Raw genomic sequence first — 20,098 nt, forward strand, 5'->3', positions numbered from 1 at the left:
GGACAACCACATGTGGTCATATCCAAAATGCCACACTGCAGCACATCCCATGTCATATGTATGTTGATTCAGGGTGCATCTAAGGATAATGCAAAAAAATCACACAATCAGGAATTGAGTAAAAAATTATGATGCAAATGCATCTAAAACATCCGCAAACACAAAAAAATTACACATGGGCCATTAGCATGAATTCCACCTTCGCACTCCTCTCAATGCTGCCTTCAGTGAAATCAGCGCATAACCATCATGCGTCTATAGAACAAAGCACATGCATTATGTATCTAAAAAAACCTATCCAAATGTCAAATGCATCAAATAAATACAAGCATAACTGAAAAACGTGACGCACAGGGACAGGAAGTGATGTCATAAGAAATCCTGTCTACAAGCATGGTACAGGGGGTGCAGTTTCACTTTCTCTTTACAGTCTGTGTCTTTCTGACTGTGTGGTTGTGTTTTAGAGCTGGTGCTTGTGTCTTGGTAGTGTTTTGAAGTTTGTGGTGTACCTTCTGTCATGTCCTGTCATGTATTGTGTGCAATTTTCCCAGTAGTTATGATTTTGTGTGTTTTTTGCCCATAGTTTTACTTGTACTGTGGGTGTCTGTCCGAGGTAGTTAAGCATTTGGGATAGTTGGGATTAGTTAGTGGGGTTAAGTTGCTGTTTTTTTTTTTTTTCTTGGTATTTGGAGTCAACCTTGACCATTTTCAACATATCTTGTGGGAAGAGGCCGGCAAGGATCACAGAGGATGAGTTGGGTGGATATGTGTGCACTACCTACCTATGATGCTGGAGATTGGTGGCTGGGTCATTCAGGGATACCGGACAGAGGCCAGGCAACTGTGATAGGGAAAGGTGCTCCACCACCTCAAGATAGTCTACAGGAGCGGCAGGAATGAGCACCAGCTCAAGCATCGCTAGGCAGATCTGGTGGTCAGGGAGCAGGATCCGCTTGATCATCTTGGTGTTGAGCTCAGCAGACCTGTTGGTGAGCCTCCCATTGGCATACTATTTACTGTTCACTGCTCTTGAATGACAGTAGCAGGTGAGTGCTGCATGAAATGCTTGTCAACAGGTTGTATGCAACCAGAATGAAGTGTATCTGCGCCATTCTAGGCCTGGAGTTCACATGTTCAGCCATGATACCGATGCAGGTCAGATGTCTTGTGAGTCTTGTACAACCATCAAGTTGGCACAAATTTCAGAGGCTATGGCGACACCTGTGCCCCCGCATAGTGTCATGTATGAAACACCAAGGCACCGCCAGCCTACCATATGTTTACAAAGTAGGGGAATGCATGGACAGCGCAACTTTGACACCATTTAACACACATGACCCCTGACATTAGGTTAGCAAATGGGGCTTACCCGTCTTAGGGGGCAATGTATATGGGCCATTTGATACCATTAGACTACTTTGCCACATCAGTCATGGATTAATCAATGCACGATCATTGCAGACTTAAAACTGAGTGGCATGTGTATTACATAGCCCCCTCTGGGTACCTTACAGGGCAAGCTTGAGTACCTGAGCCATATGTCTTGCTAAACGTCAGGGTAGTGCCATGTTTTTTTTACAGAACTCCCCCTTATACCATGTTGTTCTGTCTTCTATAGATAGCCCACATATGGTTGTTGCACAGTGTAGCACAACACGAGACTCTGGCCCAGTGTTAGTGTTGAGATGTGTGGCTCTTACTCATCTGAGTGTCTGTGTCACTGTGTGATTGTAGTGGTGTGTCTGTTACACTGTTTTCCACTAGGATAACTAGCTCGCCTCTCACAACTAGTTCACTCTGAAATTTGTTTTCCACTCGCATTGACTGTGTTATGACACAAAGCGTGGTTTTTCATTCATGTCTTACAGGTGGACCTGCCCCCTACACACTCAGCAAAGTGGTGCAATTTCAGGACCCAGATGTATCCACTAAGTGTGATAATGTGTATCCTCAGAAGTAATCCAGGGTTTAATGCGAGTGAGTCCTGTGTGTTGAATACAATGTCATATGTGATAATCTGTCCAATGATCAGATATCAAAGTAGATTGGATGCTGACATTATGGCCCATTCAAAGGATCCCCATGCACCACCAGAGGGTCACATTTTGTAAGGGTCGTGGTGCACAATGGCTAGCATCATTTGCACAAGAAGATAACAAGCCCCAAGTAGAGCCATATGTGACTAAGAATGACAGAGTGCAATGCTGTGAGAATATTGGCAGTGGCGCACTCTCTCATTCTCACAGCACAGGGATGCACCATATTGAACTCAATTTGGTGCATCCCTATGTTGTCATGAAGATGGAGGACTAGGCTGGCAATTGTCCCCCAGCATGGCACTCCGTCATTTGCACTCCATGTATGTTACACTTATGTGGAATGTAATTAGCTTGCATGCAGGTCAAGGCCAAACGTGTGCTGGCATGGAAATGGGTGTGTAAGGATAGTAGTGGCAGATCAGGTATTGATGGGTGTCTACATCTGGACACATAAATGTAGATGTGATAGTCCTATGGATTCCAGCTTCCTAGTTGTCAGCCCTCCTAACATATGGTCCATCCCTTGAAATCTCTTTATCATTGCAAATACAACAACTTTCACCATTGTTAACCGAGTAGTTCTATTACAGTAAATATTTAGCAGATCACTTTGCAGAAAGGGAAGCAAACATGTTAAAAGTTACTGTTCACTGATGGGAGGGGAGAAAGACCCAAGGTTGTGTGCACTGCTACATTATTGACAATTCCAGACTGCACCTAGCACCCATCCGCCCATGATGTGCATTCTGAAGTGGAACCACATGAGCATTGTGTGGGGATAGGTAGACTCATGTATCACCCCTGCGCATGCCACACTTGCTGATTTAGATCTGTGTAGGGGATAATCGTAATACAAGTTGCGTCCGATAATACCAGATGACAGCTCAGTTTGTTATGGGCTGTAATGAGGCACGCTACGAGTGAAGGCAACTCCTATCCTAGCTAGTCTTTTACTGCGGGCCTCCACTCCGGCCAGGATGGGGGTAGTGTGTTCCTACTTTGAGTGGGCATGCCTTGATGGATGATCAGAACAGTTGAGATGACGAATTGCATGGCCATCCCCCCTTAGGCTCAGGGGGAGTCAAATACCAAATTTGTAGGTAAATGTGATGCTCACGGTATAGGTGACAGTCATATTGATCAGGCTTGCATGTGTACCTATCAGCTCTGACCCCTTATGGTTACCAACAGCATCCCATCCTCCCATTAACATGTCCAAGTTCCTGGTGATGTATTGTTGTAAATAGACAAAGATGATGAGGAAGTATGGGCCTGATCTATGTAAAGTTTACACTGCCTTTGCATTATTGTTTATAATGCAAAAGCAATGCACACTTCCATTTGTTTGGCTCATTTTCACGTTTTGCGTTGCTTAAATGTCAATACAATGGTGCTAAGGCAGTGTTGTCATCACATTTCTCAGAGCCATTGTCTTTTCTGGAATGTGAGTTGGAGTGAATGTGTAATTAGATGTAGCAGTGAAAGCTACTAATCTTTACAGACTCCACACACTGCTGACACTGATAGTTGCTTGTATCCATTTCACAGCTGCCAACATGAGCAATGATAAGTTACGTGTATTTCAAAGAGAGCATTGAGGTACCACCATATCCTGGCAGTGGGATCTGAACTCCGTAACATGGCTTGTCGCTACCGTTCTGAGAGGGCAACGGGGCAATGGTGGGCATTCCTACAAGGGGTCCCAACATTGGCAAAGAAAGCACAGCAGACACAAAGCTCCTCAGCAATGCAGGGGGCACACCTGGCACCACTCCCACAACCTTGGCTGCATCTAATTTGACAACAACAGTGTAACCACCAAGTTCTGTCCCCTCCCTTCTGCTTGTTAATTTATGTTTTATTGTGGGCTTTAGGGTGATAATGTTAGGTTAGTGTAGGTAGGTAGTTTAGTTAGGTTAAGTGGATTTGGGAGCTGTTTTTTTTTCCTTATTACATGTTAATTGGTGAGTGGGCGCTTATTTTGGGGGTATTTATGTGTTTAATTAAAAAAATACAAAAAATATATATTTGTTTAGAGTTAGTTAGTGTATGTGTAGTATTAGTATATGTTGTCCTGCATGTGTCCTGTAAATTAAGGGGGGGAGGGGTCAGTGTTTAGAGTGTGGAGTTTTATGTGTTAGATAAGTTCAGCATAGGGTAGTAAGCTTTAGTTGTTGGTTAAGTATAGTCAGAATAGGTTAGTTTAGGATAGGGTAGGCTTTCCTAATTCTTTTAGTTCAGTTAAGTACTTAATAAACATTATTACATAATCCTATACATTTTGTGTTATATGATAGTGTCTCAGGGTCCTCCAATGAGTTCACTGTGCAAATTGGGTGTTGGCCTAGGGATTCTGTCCTGCCCCCAAATACCTCTCTTGACATGTGCATCACCCATTGACAACTGATCTGCAACATTGTGCATGCATCTGCCATCCAGTGTACCCACCACTCAAGGTGACTATGTTAACTTTGTATTAAAAATGTAGGTGTGGTAGTTCAGCTGTCAGTGTTGGGTCCTGTGCAGAAATGTTGGGGACTGTGGCACTCAGCCTACATTTGAACTCTATCCTGCAAAAGTGAGCAGTGGCAATCACTAATAAGGTTAGGTACCTCTGTTTCACACAAATGTGTTCTACTGGGACTCCCAGCTTACGATATTGCCCGAGAACTGTTTCACAGCCATTCCTGCCGTATGTAGTGAGTGAAGCATACATGTGTTCTTCATTTTTTAAATACTCAGCGAATTGCTTGTAGGGGATGAGACCAGCACTGACATTTATCATGTTGGAACATTGTGCGAAAGTATGTGCCCCCATATTCCTGCACTCTTGTACTGACACTCTGTGACTAATGACATGGGTACACACATCACAATTTGCAAGTGTAGTAGATGTGTCAAAATACACAAAGACATGCTGTTTGTGTAGGAGGTGTTTATTTACAAGTGATGTAGTGCAATATTTACAATGTCTAAGTCAGTGATCCCATTTGTGAAATCCATACAATTGTGACACAACACAAGTCCAGGGTTGAGGGACATGTCATGGGAAATGCTTGGGTGAAGTGTCATTAAGTGCGGATGAACATGATTTGCCAATTTGTAAGTGAGAGACAATGACAGTCCATAGCAGACAGGTCAACAGTGTGTCTTTGAAGAGTGGACATATCCAACTGTGCTAACACTGGGATGAGTTCAAGCATAGTTCTAAGGAAAACACTACCCATGTGGCATGGGCTGGTGCTACCGGGAACTCTTACGAGTGAAGATGATCTTTTCCACATCTTCATCCACCAATGTGTGTGGTGTCTACTCTGCCCTTGATGGTGGTGGCGGGGAGGAAGAGGGGGCCACACACACTTGAGTGGTTGGAGATGTGGAGTTCCAATTCCCAGCAGCTGCCATCTGTGGCACTACATATGGCATCACTGTAGCAAGGAGGAACTGCTGATTTTTTAGGATAGCAGCAACATCCTGGTGGTAGGCAGCCATGTCTGCCCTGAGGGAGGCCAGTTCCTGGTGCATGGAGTCCATATTGTTCTCAAGCACGCTGCTGCCAGTTTGGGAGGGCAGTTGTTGTGGCCTCTCCCTCATGGCAGCAGTTGTGTCCCTCAGACACTGCTGGACTCCATGCAGTGGGGAGTGTGTGCCTTGTTTGATTTCAGTATGTTTATAGGCCGTGACAAGGCACGTGTGCATACCCTCAAGGCTGGTTGCCATAGTCTCCATCCCCAACAGCACCTCCTTGGTCAGATCTCGCTGGACTCCTACCACTGTCCTCTCAAAGTTGGACCCTGGGTCCTCAGAGTCCTAGCTTTGTTGGTGCTGGCAGTCAGTACTATTGGGGTGTTGGGTGGGGCATCTGGGATGACTACTACATTATTTGTCCTCCTAGTGACTGGAGCTGGTGTCTGGAGGGATACCAGGACTTCATGGAGAGTCTCTTGGCTGATGGTTGTCAGTTGGCCATCTAGGTCATCTGGAAACTCCAGGACAAGCAGATCAGCAGGAGAGCCATCATCCTTTGCAATGAAATTATGTAAAAAAATCTTTCTGTGTTGTGGCAATTGACATGTCACGTCACTGACTTGCTATAGGATGGTCATTGTCATCTTACTTCCCAAACATTGTTCCTGTACATCAAGATTGCAGTCTCTCAGCCCTTTGCCCCACCTGAGTGTCAAATGAGGGGAAGCTCAGGTAGCACAATTGGCTACGCCATATCTACTAGGTGTGATGTATATCCTTCTTGTGGCTTGACAACATCTTGTTATTGTCAACCCTTCATACGCACCCATTTGCACTGAAGGGCGTTGCAAAGGGTGTTGCAGTGGTCAAGCCACAGCAACACACATGACAATATGCCCCCGTCCCAGTCTTACATGTTTCACATACACCTGTGTGGTAGTGACAACTTGCACCATCCCAGGAATGGCATTGCCAGGACACTATGCTGTTGTTTCCTCTGATTGCTCCTCATGTTGATGTATGTGTATGTGTGCTACAATGCACAGCACACATGGACCTAGCAGATTACCGTTTCATCTTCTGTCTGTGCTGGAAGGCCCCTTCCTACACAGCTATGATCTCCCCCTCAATGCAGCTATCCTTGCACTATGATGCAAGAGATGCAGCATAGTGGCAGTGCAGCTAAATTGACACAGACACAGGGGTAGACCGAGGGATGGACAACATAGGTATAATTTTTTGCTGTGTACGTCATTTTGTATATGACAGTGCCTGTTGGTAACTTCGTTCATGGACAGTTAACTGGAGTTCAACTTAGGTCAGGACATCAAGCTAGTTTGATGGTGATTTTGCAGGTAGTCATACTGGTCCCTTATTAAAAGTGCAGCAGTCCTATGAGCACCTGACTGCCATTGTCTATATGACCACCCCCAACAGCGCAGGTGATAGTGTCACATGTTGTCAATTGGAATGCCCCATGGGCCAATGGCCTGGCACTGGTAGGGAGGGTTCCAGCAGCTTAAAGACTGCCAATGACACCTGTCTTGTGCCCCAAGACCAGTATTACGATCAATGCTACCCTCTAGGTATTTTCCCGCTTTTCCATCAGCCTTTGCATGGCGGTGAATCCCCCATGAAAAAGTTGGTGGTGATGTGGTGTGGGGTCCCTCTGCACAGCCCATGCACCAGGTAAGGGCAGTGCAGGGGGTCTCATGCCCTGCCCCTTTGCCCTTTCCACTGCCAGTTTACAGGGCTAAGTGCAGTGTGTCCTGTCATACCCAATGCACCCCAAGACTGGCCCTGACTCTATTTGATCCATCAACAATATTGTAATAAGTGCCCCTCAGGGAACTACAATGAGCATTCAGATTTCCACCCACCATGTCAACGTGTGACTTATACTGCCAACTGCAAAGGGTACACTGTCCTGGCAGTTTTACCAACACCAGACTTGCCCATGCACCATACCCCTCCCGACAATGTGGAATTATACACCATTACGTTCACAGTCATACACCATGTGTTGTATGTGTCTGTTTATTTCCCCATTTCAATGTGTCTCACATGGTTGTGTCAGAGTAGTTGTGGGCTCAGCCTGTATCTATTGTGACCTACAGTTTGCTATCTGTGATACATATTTTCTGTAGTGGCACATTTCTGACAAGCATCAAGATGTGTGGTTCCACACTACAACAGTTTAGTTGCTCTGGGTAGTGGCATGTTTCCAGTGATACAGGACCACACTGCTATTCCCCAGTGCCTGCTCAGATTATTTTTCCCTGCACCCAGGGGGCATTCTCACTGCATGATGGAATGGTGGCTGCCTTATGTGGATGTGTTGTCAATGTGTGGGGTGGTGGTGCTACAGGCACATGTCTGGGTACTGTTGTGATGGTTGCAATGAATTGTGTGCTGTGAGATGCCACACGTGTTTGGGCAACTAGGCAAGGCAGTTGTAAGTTGTTACTGCAAGGGTCACCACCATGATGTAACCCCAGGAATGGTATTGAATGACTACCTAGTCTCTGAAGTCTTGGTTGTGTTGGTAGGGTTAATTTGACTATATGCAAGGGATGTTGTGATGACACAACCAGCAGCACAGTCATTAGACATGCCATCCATCCCATGTGCTGCATATGTACCTGTAGGTATTTAGCCCTGGTGATTGACATATGTCCGGGTTATGTATGTGTTGTGGTGCATGGTACTACCAAGGGGTCACCCTGGGGTCCCTCCTGGCTTTCTGGCCCCATTTTGCCTCTCTTTTATACTGTTTTCTCCAATAGCGTCTGTATTTGATGCTAATGCGGGTAAAAAATTTACATTTCCGTTTTGCGACATGTTTACGTATCATAAAAAAGGTTAGGCATTTTTCCGGCATTAACGCCATTTTGCCTTACAACAAGGCACAATGGTTAGCAGCAGAAATGTTTGCTCTAACCTGATTTTAGTACCACCCAGCATCATAGTATAAATATAATGCCTGGGTAGCGTTAAAAAATGGCACTAGCCAGCACGCAACGTTTTACGCAAAACTGCGTTTGTGCAGTTTTGCATGAAAAAGTATAAATCTGGCCCAAAGTTTACAGAGTGACTGACAGGGTTAGGGCTAACATTAAAGATGAAGTTTCTAAAATGTTAGCATTAGGGTGATTACGTTTTCTAGCAGCCCTTTGGCCAGCCCTGTGGTTTTGGTCCCAAAGCCTGCTGCTCCTGGTGCTATTCCAGAACTCCGGTTCTGTTTGGATTACTAGGAAGTCAATGCTGTCACTAAGACTGACGCGCACCCTATCCCCTGAGCTGATGAGCTCAATGACCGGTTGGGAACTGCCAAGTACCTACGTATGTTTGATCTTACCTGTGGGTACTGGCAGATTGCCCTGATTTAGGGGGTTAGGGAGAGGTCTGCATTCTCCACACGAGATGGGCCATATCAGTTTAGGGTGATGCCCTTTGGAATGAAGAATGCCCCTGCAATCTTTCAGAGGCTGGTCAACCAGGTGTTGGCTGGACTGGATGATTTCAGTGCTGCATACCTGGATGGCATTGCTGTGTTCAGTTCCACGTGGGAGGAACACTTGCAGCACCTCTGCAAAGTGTTGGAGGCCCTACAGAAGGCAGGCTTCACTATTAAGGCAAGCAAGTACCAATTAGGGCAGGGATCTATGGTGTACTTGGGACACCAAGTGGGGAGTGGCCAGGTGGCACCCCTACAACCAAAGATTGAAACCATTCTGGCTTGGAAGCCCCCCAAGACCCCGACTGAGGTGAGGGCTGTTTTAGGTCTCACTGGATGCTATAGGAGGTTTGTGAAGGGGTATGGTACAATTGTTGCTCCCTTGACTGAGTTATTTTCCAAAGAGCAGCCCAGAAATGTGATCTGGACTTAGTCTTTCCAGACAGCTTTTGACGCCCTGAAGGCTGCCATGTACACAGCACCTATGTTAAAGGCACCTGACTATTCCAAGGAATTTGTTGTGCAAACAGACTTCTCAGAGCATGGTATTGGAGCAGTACTCCAATTAATGGGGCCTAGATCAACCTGTAGCCTTCATCAGAAGGAGGTTACTTCCCAGTGAACGTAGGTGGAGTGCAATTGAGCATGAAGCTTTTGCTGTGGTCTGGGCACTGAAGAAGCTGAGACCCTATTTACCACACACCCCTCAGATGGTTAATGCAGATGAGCGTAAGAATCCCAAATTGTTGAGGTGGTCCATCTTCCTACAGGGAATGGACTTCATGGTGGAACACCGCCCTGGCACCGACTGTGCCAATGTTGATGGTTTGTCCAGAGTCTTGTGATAAGAACTCCCATGAGGCTGGGTAGTTGCTCCCCACTTTCAGCTGGGGTAGACATGTATTAGACTTGGCATGGCTTCTTCTAACTTTTTGCCTCTACTTCCCAGGTTGCTTCTGTGTGCTGGACTCTGTTTTTGCTATTTTTGTTTGGTCTGGACACTTTACCACTGCTGACCAGTGCTAAAGTGTAAGTGTTCCCTCTGTAAATTGAATGTGTAAATTGGCTTATCTATGATTGGCCTATTTGATTTACTAGTAAGTCCCTAGTAAAGAGTGCTAGACGAGCCCAGGGCCTGTAAATCAAATGCTACTAGTGGGCCTGCAGTACTCCTGGTGCCACTCACATTAGTAGCCCTGTAAACATGGATCAGACCTGCCACTGCAGTATCTGTGTGTGCAGATTTAAACTGCCAATTTGATTTGGCAAGTGTACCCACTTGCCAAGCCTAAACCTTTCCTTTTTATACATGCAAGGCACCCTTAATGTAGGCCCTAGGTAGCCTCACGAGCAGGGTGCAGTGTATGTTAAAGGTGGGACATGAACTTATGTGTTTTACAAGTCGTGACAGTGAAATACTGCCAAATTCGTTTTTCACTGTTAGAAGGCCTATCTCTCTCATAGGTTAACATGGGGCTGCCTTTAAATATTATTAAAGCATAGATTCCCTTTGGGAGCAGAGAGACATTTGGAGTTTGGGGTCTCTGAACTCACAATTTAAAAATACATCTTTTAGTGAAGTTGTTTTTTAGATTGTGTGTTTGAAAATGCCACTTTCAGAAAGTAGGCATTTTCTTGCTTAAACCATTCTGTGACTCTGCTTGTTTGTGGATTCCCTGTCTGGGTCAGTTTGACAGCTGGGCTATTTGCACCTCTCCTCTAGACAGTGACACAAAGGGAGCTGGGGTTCAGCTGCCGGGAGGGGGGAGGAGTGGTCACTTGCACCTGAAAGGGCTGTGCCTGGCCTCACACAATGCAGTCTCCAACCCCCTGGTGTGTGTCTGGGGCCTGGCCTATGCAAGGCAGGATCTTGAAAACAACAGAGACTTCTCTTTGAAGTAGGCATACTTTAAAGGCAGAAAAGGGTATAAGAAGAGTACCCAAAACCCCTGAAAATCAGATTAATTCTGGAACCAAGAGGAACCTCTGGCAGTTGGAGAAGCTGGAGGAGGAGTACTGCTCCTTTGCCTGTGACTGTGCTTTGCTGGGCTGGCCTGCAGTAGCTGCTTCTACCTGAGGGAGGACAAAGACAGACTTTTGTATGGCTTACCCCTGGTGAAGAATCTCCAAGGGCTAGAAATGAGCTTGCTTCCTGTTGTTGAAGTCTCAGGGACAACAAAGACTACTCTCTGCCAGCACTTGAGCCCTGCAGCAGCTGAGAGCCCTGCCTCCCAAGTGGTGCCCAAACTGGTCTCTAGGCCCTTTAAAGGCGAAGCTAGTGGAAAAGGACAGAAATTCACGCAAAGACCGTCATGCAGGGAAACTTTCTATGCACCACCTGCCTTGCAGCTGATAACCGACACGCCACCAGCCTCACTACTCAAACCAACTGCATCACTGCCGGGAGATCAATGCAACGCGGCTGGAGAAACGATGCGCAGCACCTGAAGTGGCTGCTTTTAACGATGCAAGCCCCCACGCGGCGCAGTTTCTTGACACTGTGCAACCGAATTTCAACGCAACATTACTGGGCACGGAGAATCAATGCAAAGCCTGGCCGGACCCGAGGTGCCCGTCCAGATTGACGCACCGCTCTCTTCCGGGAGAGAAGAAATTACGCACTCCAACCCGACCAGAAGAGGAATGGTGCACGGTCTCACTTGTAAGTGAGAAATTCATGCATCCCTGGCCTTTTCCGACACACACTCGCTGGTACAGCTTTATTTTGACGCTACCCAGATACTTTTGTGCGCTAACAGCATTCTCACTGTTTTCTAAGGATTTAAGACCCTGATTCATTTTAAAATTCATATCTTGACTTGTGTATGCTGGATTTTTGTTGTTTTGATCTTGTTTTGTTTTAATACATATGACCTATTTTTCTAAACCTGTGTTGTGTAATTTTGTAGTGTTTTCACTGAGTTACTGTGTGTGTGGTTCATATACTTAACACATTGCTTCTGAAGTTAAGCCTGCCTGCTCATGCCAAGCTACCAAGGAGGTGAGCGGGGGTTAACTGAGGGTGAGTCTCCTTTACCCTGACTAGTGTGAGGGTTCCTGCTTGGACAGGGGATAACCTGACTGCCAACCAAAGACCCCATTTGTAACAAGATAGTTATTTCATTACATAAAGACATTATAATTTGAGGATACCATTGTCCTGGCCTTATTTTTTGATGCTTACTTTTGGTTGCTAATGATGCTATCTTTATTAATGTGTGTGCCACAAATGTACTATCATTTTTTACAGTGTCTAGCGCAGATTGTATTTTTTAGATTTTATTTTATTGCATACATTAGTGTTGGACATTGGTGATGGGCATGTCAATTTTGGTGCAATAATTCATCATGTTACTGGACCCTTACATCACAATTATATGTGTTTCTGTTATTGTGGCTAGAGAATGCATGTGTGTTTATTTTAACATGATGTGTCAAACATAAGTACATATGCATTACACAGGGAACCTGATACTTTACAATTAAATTACATCTAATGTTAGTCATTAATTGCACAAATCAAGGGGACATATGGCCTTCATACATCTCTGACATGTTTGCAGTTTAGAGGTAAGATTTGTTGGATATTCTGTGTACAACCACTTGTAGCATTTTATAGTGCAATTGCTACATTATCATGGATTTTAGTACTGTTTATGTATATGATATGCTAGTTTAGGGAACAATAGTGCACACACCTGTATGGACACATTTCTATTTCGGATTGGTGTGACTACTTGTGAAGGTGTGTGTCATTGTTCTAAGTACAACATTACACATATATGCATTGCACATCATTGTTATATTGTTTGCAAGTATTTGTTAAACATGCTCGAATCCAGTGCTGATGTACACCAACAACTCGGAGGATTACAGTACAGTGACTTAACTTCAGTTACAGCAATGACAGGGTTGAGTTTCCTCTTGATCCAGTAGCAGCCAAAGAGGTAGCACTTGAACAATCGCTTTAATGTCAGCAGGAAATGGGAAAAGTAAAAAAAGGTAAGTTTTGTGCTTATATCTCTCCCAATCCGCCAACTCGACATGTGTGGTGATTTATGGCGCTGACGGCAGTTCATCAGCAGTCTTTTTGTTTTGTCAGACCAGCCCTTGTACTGCACGTAGCACGCAAGTTCAGCAAGTGAGCCTCCCCATCTCAAAGCATTCACACTTGAGACTCCAGACATTGTGCAAAAGGCCATTTATTAGGACAGGATTGCATAAGTATTATAACATGTAACAAACAACAGACCTCATCACAACTTTGACGGTCTTTCCAAAGACCGCTGAAGCCGAAGACGCCGAAATACCACCCTTAAACTGCCCTAATACAACTGATCTCTGACTTCTGCCCGAAATCAGGTGGAATTCCGAGACCAGTCGTGCTGGCATTCGGAGGAGAAGCGGTACCATCACTGGTACCGCCACGCCAAAAAGTGACCGCACACCATATTACAACCCTTAATACGGTGTGGCGGTGTCAAGATGGTGAGGTACTGCCGGCGATGGAAGAGCCAGGACCCGTCCCCTCCCAGATAACCTCCTCGACAAACGAGGTAAGTGGATCGTCCGACAGGGGAGGGTCTATGTGTGTGCGTGTGTAAGAGTGCATGTGTGAATGTCATGAACGTGGGGGAGGGGGAAGTGTTTTTGTGTGTGTGTCTAAGTGCTTGAGTGATTGTGTGTGGATGAGGAAGGGGGTTGAGTGTGTGATTGGATGGGGAGAGCGGGTGAGTGCATGTATGCGGTGCAGGGGTGTGTGTATGAAAGTATGCATGCACATGGGGATGGTGGGATGGGGGAGTGAATGCATGCGTGTATGCTGTGCAGGGGTGTGTGTGTGTGTTTGAAGGTATGTATGCGCATGGGGAGGGGAAGGGGGAGTGAATGCATGCGTGAGTGCAGTATTTGTGTTTGTCAGTGTGAATGGGTGTGCATGTCATGTATGCGTGGGTGAGTGGGAGTGTGTTTTTTTGAGTGTGGAAGTGTGTGAGTGCATGTGTGCGGATATGTGGACGTGTGTACGACTGTATCCTGGCAACAGGAATGCTTATTCCTGTTGCCAGGGTGCAAGTCCACCAGCTTTTTCTGGCAGTGTGACTGCCAGAAAAATGCTGGCGGGCTCCTGCCTCATGATACCACTAGCGGCATCATGCCATCTGCCGTGCTGGAGGTGCTCACCTCCAGCCCAGTGGAACACCGTAATGTGGCTGGCCCAACTACGCTAATGCATCACAGCTGCCACAAGGACTGTGGACACCACATTTATGATTGTGTGGCGCATCGTCTCCAGCTTTGGATGCATCTCTGATTTTGCATGGGTCGGAACTGATGCACCACCTACATCCAAAGGATCATCACATCCCAGCTTCAAAGTTGAGGCATCCAGGACCCTAGGTACTCTTCAGACAAGCAATGGGGGTCCTTGCATCCGACCCTCGCTCCATAACAGTCGTCCTGACTTTTCAGATTTGACCCAGTCTGGAGCATCCAGATAGCTCCAGTTGGCAGTTTAAGTTTCTGAGCACTACAGCTAAGTTTATTTATTTAAAATTGTTTGCCTTTTTGGTCTTGCATTGTTCATAAAAATACAATCTATTTTAATAAACTGGTGGGCAATGGAAATGTACACAATGCTAAAAACAGATAGAACTTGAAAGGTAAATATAATTGCTACACGCAGTAACATAGCTGGTCTATCCTTAAAAATTGCCTTCTGACCTTAATGCTTGTCCAAAATAGGGCCAAGAATTTTCACATAGCGAAGTTTACGTTTCCAGGCGACGCTTTCATCTGGACAGGTCTGCTACATTTTGCACGCTTTAAATTACAATGCAGAATTTAGTGTGGGGTGTAATACGACCATTACACTCACAGCTGCTATGAGTCTTGTGCTTTCTTTAAAAAGAAAACACTCAATTAAATTGACATGGAGTGCCTGGCTGGTTGAAATTGCTGTACAGAGAGATTCTGAGAATGCATTCCCAGCAGCTAGTAAACAGTGGGAGGGAGTTTTTACATGGTACCAGCATAAAGGTGCTCATTGCTCTGACTCAACTATGTGGATCAAACATAAATTGCGCTAATCCTACCAAGTATCCCTGAGTTATATCAGCCCTCTTGTGCTGAACCTGTTAGTGACAGAGAAGGCACTAGGGAGAGTTTATCAAGGGTGAAAATTTGTACCTTAGGATTTATCAACTGACGCCTGATTAGAGGCCACTTATGGTTGCATCGAAATTAGTTTACTCCTCGTATAACCACGATGTGTTGATATTACCTTAACTTTTCAAAGCCGTGAACTATTGACTCATTGAATAATAATTTCATTTACAGGATATTATCAGAACATTCCATAAACACAAATCTACTTAAATACTTTCTGAATGTTCACCTTCTTAAACCTAGAACAGATTATCCTATAGTCGGTTTATTATAGATTGAAATGGAGAAATCCATGGTATCTTTTGATTTCTTTTTATCTCGATATTCTTATACAAGCAAACATCGTCTTCTTAACTTTCCATAAATCCTGTGGTCCACAAAGAAACCTACAACACGGTAAATGTACCCTGTTGTCAGCATGTCCTCAAACAATGGCTCAATTGAGTTGCTGTGTTGTGTATTCTGAAAACGTATTAATTTCAAGAGTCTTCCTCGCAATTCATGTATCCTTTGCGATGCATTAGATTTGAAACATAAATCCACAATTATTTTACTAGTATAAATGGCACAAGTTTACATCTACAGCGCTTTCCTATCAATTGGTATTTTCCAGTTTATATAAGGCTATACACAAAGGCCCAAATTTGCACCCCTTAGCACCCCCCTAACTGAACCAGGTGTGTGCCATATTTAAAGTACGGCGCACCATGTGGCTAGTCAGAGGGAAATACAGTCATAATTTTTTACGCAAGTCTGGCACTTTGCAGGACTTGCATCAAAAAGTTTGACGCAAGCCCTACAAAGCACCCACAGGCCCATTGAACCCAATGGGAGCCTCTTTTTAACGCCTGCACTTAGCAGGCATTAAAAAATGCAGATAAAAATGGCGCAAAGGAATCTCATAGCTTCCTTTGAGCCATTTTTACAGCCCCCTTCGTGCAGGAACACCCCCCTTGCATACATTAAACCTGGTACAGACATAATGTGGCACAAGGGGTTTCAAAGTGTCGGAATGCAAGCATTGTGTCACTTTGTAAATATGGTGCAGCTTTTTCACCCTTCCAATGCCACATTAGCTTGAACAATTAGGCGTTGGAATGGCGCTATGCCACCATAAATCTGGGCCTAAGTGATCAGTGTCCTAGTGCTTCACAAGTAAACATAGAAGCACTAGGAACCAGTGTACTCACTACCCATGTGAGTATGTATAACAGCAGCGACTAGCATTGGGGGGACTTGCAAATGTGGTATTGGTGCATGCATGCATGCAAGGGAAGTGGTGTAAATAAAAAGAAAAAAAAAACACTTACCTTGCTTGCTGCATGATGTCTGATGTCCTCCTTGCTCCTATCTCCTATCTGGCTCGAGCAAATTAAAGTGTGCTTGTCTGGCTGGCCGTCGCAAGACAGCCGTCCAAAAATACATGCGCACATTAAACTTAAGTGCACAGCTCACCGCTGCCACTCAGCAGCAGTGGCCCCATCCTATCCTGAAACTGGGTTCAGAACGAGAGGATGGAAAATAAATTCATAATAAACTAACTTTATTACCAATGTATTTTTCATCCCTGGAGGCATTTTAGGCAGAGGGGCGACACTCCTCTGCCCTTAACCCCTTCGCTGCCAGGCCTTTTCCCCCTCCTGTGCCAGGCCTTTTTTTGCCTATTCGGGGCAGTTCGCGCTTAGGCCCTCATAACTTTTTGTCCACATAAGCTAACCAAGCCAAATTTGCGTCCTTTTTTTCCAACATCCTAGGGATTCTAAAGGTACCCAGACTTTGTGGGTTCCCCTGAAGGAGGCCAAGAAATTGGCCAAAATACAGTGACATTTTTGTTTTTTTCAAAAAAATTGGAAAAAGTGGCTGCAGAAGGAGGCTTGTGGTTTTTCCCCTGAAAATGGCATCAACAAAGGGTTTGCGGTGCTAAACTCAGCAGCTTCCCAGCTTTCAGGAACAGGCAGACTTGAATCAGAAAACACAATTTTTCAACACAATTTTGGCATTTTACTGGGGCATACCCCATTTGTGCAATTTTTTGTGCTTTCAGCCTCCTTCCAGTCAGTGACAGGAATGGTCATGAAACCAATGCTGGATCCCAGAAACCTAAACATTTCTGAAAAGTAGACAAAATTTTGAATTCAGCAAGGGGTCATTTGTGTAGATCCTGTAGAAAATAACAGCTGAAAAAGAAAAATATTGAAATTGAGGTGAAAAAACCATCAATTTTTCTCTACGTTTTACTCTGTAACTTTTCCCTGCAATGTCAGATTATCGAAAGCAATATACCGTTACGTCTGCTGGACTCCTCTGGTTGCGGGGATATATAGGGTTTGTAGGTTCATCAAGAACCCGAGGAACCCAGAGCCAATAAATGAGCTGCACCCTGCAGTGCGTTTTCATTCTATACCGGGAATACAGCAATTCATTTGCTGAAATATAAGGAGTAAAAAATAGCTATCAAGAAAACCTTTGCATTTCCAAAAAGGGCACAAGATAAGGTGTTGAGGAGCAGTGGTTATTTGCACATCTCTGAATTCCGGGGTGACCATAGTAGCACGTGAATTACAGGGAATTTCTCAAATAGATGTCTTTTTTACACACACTCCTATATTTGGAAGGAAAAAATGTAGAGAAAGACAAGGGGCAATAGTACTTGTTTTGCTAATCTATGTTCCCCCAAGTCTCCCGATAAAAATGGTACCTCACTTGTGTGGGTAGGCCTAGCGCCCGCGACAGGATATGCCCCAAAACACAACGTGGACATATCACAGAAAACAGAGCTGTTTTTAGCAAAGTGACTACCTGTAGATTTTGGCCTCTAGCTCAGCCGCCACCTAGGGAAACCTACCAAACCTGTACATTTCTGAAAACTAGAGACCTAGGGGAATCCAAGGAGGGGTGACTGGCGGGGCTCGGACCTGGTTCTGTTACCCAGAATCCTTTGCAAACCTCAAAAATTGGCTAAAAAAACACATGTTCCTCACATTTCTGTGGCAGAAAGTTCTGTAATCTGAGAGGAGCCACAAATTTCCTTCCACCCACCATTCCCCCACGTCTCCCGATAAAAATGATACCTCACTTGCGTGGGTAGGCCTAGCGCCCGCGACAGGATATGCCCCAAAACACAACGTGGACATATCACAGAAAACAGAGCTGTTTTTAGCAAAGTGACTACCTGTAGATTTTGGCCTGTAGCTCAGCCGCCACCTAGGGAAACCTACCAAACCTGTACATTTCTGAAAACTAGAGACCTAGGGGAATCCAAGGAGGGGTGACTGGCGGGGCTCGGACCTGGTTCTGTTACCCAGAATCCTTTGCAAACCTCAAAAATTGGCTAAAAAAACACATGTTCCTCACATTTCTGTGGCAGAAAGTTCTGGAATCTGAGAGGAGCCACAAATTTCCTTCCACCCAGCGTTCCCCCACGTCTCCCGATAAAAATGATACCTCACTTGCGTGGGTAGGCCTAGCGCCCGCGACAGGATATGCCCCAAAACACAACGTGGACATATCACAGAAAACAGAGCTGTTTTTAGCAAAGTGACTACCTGTAGATTTTGGCCTGTAGCTCAGCCGCCACCTAGGGAAACCTACCAAACCTGTACATTTCTGAAAACTAGAGACCTAGGGGAATCCAAGGAGGGGTGACTGGCGGGGCTCGGACCTGGTTCTGTTACCCAGAATCCTTTGCAAACCTCAAAAATTGGCTAAAAAAACACATGTTCCTCACATTTCTGTGGCAGAAAGTTCTGGAATCTGAGAGGAGCCACAAATTTCCTTCCACCCAGCGTTCCCCCACGTCTCCCGATAAAAATGATACCTCACTTGCGTGGGTAGGCCTAGTGCCCGCGACAGGATATGCCCCAAAACACAACGTGGACATATCACAGAAAACAGAGTTGTTTTTAGCAAAGTGACTACCTGTAGATTTTGGCCTGTACCTCAGCCGCCACCTAGGGAAACCTACCAAACCTGTACATTTCTGAAAACTAGAGACCTAGGGGAATCCAAGGAGGGGTGACTGGCGGGGCTCGGACCTGGTTCTGTTACCCAGAATCCTTTGCAAACCTCAAAAATTGGCTAAAAAAACACATGTTCCTCACATTTCTGTGGCAGAAAGTTCTGGAATCTGAGAGGAGCCACAAATTTCCTTCCACCCAGCGTTCCCCCACGTCTCCCGATAAAAATGATACCTCACTTGCGTGGGTAGGCCTAGCGCCCGCGACAGGATATGCCCCAAAACACAACGTGGACATATCACAGAAAACAGAGCTGTTTTTAGCAAAGTGACTACCTGTAGATTTTGGCCTGTAGCTCAGCCGCCACCTAGGGAAACCTACCAAACCTGTACATTTCTGAAAACTAGAGACCTAGGGGAATCCAAGGAGGGGTGACTGGCGGGGCTCGGACCTGGTTCTGTTACCCAGAATCCTTTGCAAACCTCAAAAATTGGCTAAAAAAACACATGTTCCTCACATTTCTGTGGCAGAAAGTTCTGGAATCTGAGAGGACCCACAAATTTCCTTCCACCCAGCGTTCCCCCACGTCTCCCGATAAAAATGATACCTCACTTGCGTGGGTAGGCCTAGCGCCCGCGACAGGATATGCCCCAAAACACAACGTGGACATATCACAGTAAACAGAGCTGTTTTTAGCAAAGTGACTACCTGTAGATTTTGGCCTGTAGCTCAGCCGCCACCTAGGGAAACCTACCAAACCTGTACATTTCTGAAAACTAGAGACCTAGGGGAATCCAAGGAGGGGTGACTGGCGGGGCTCGGACCTGGTTCTGTTACCCAGAATCCTTTGCAAACCTAAAAAATTGGCTAAAAAAACACATGTTCCTCACATTTCTGTGGCAGAAAGTTCTGGAATCTGAGAGGAGCCACAAATTTCCTTCCACCCAGCGTTCCCCCACGTCTCCCGATAAAAATGATACCTCACTTGCGTGGGTAGGCCTAGCGCCCGCGAC

The sequence above is a fragment of the Pleurodeles waltl genome, chromosome 4_1 (genome assembly GCF_031143425.1).
Source record: "Pleurodeles waltl isolate 20211129_DDA chromosome 4_1, aPleWal1.hap1.20221129, whole genome shotgun sequence".
Lineage (NCBI taxonomy): Eukaryota > Metazoa > Chordata > Amphibia > Caudata > Salamandridae > Pleurodeles > Pleurodeles waltl.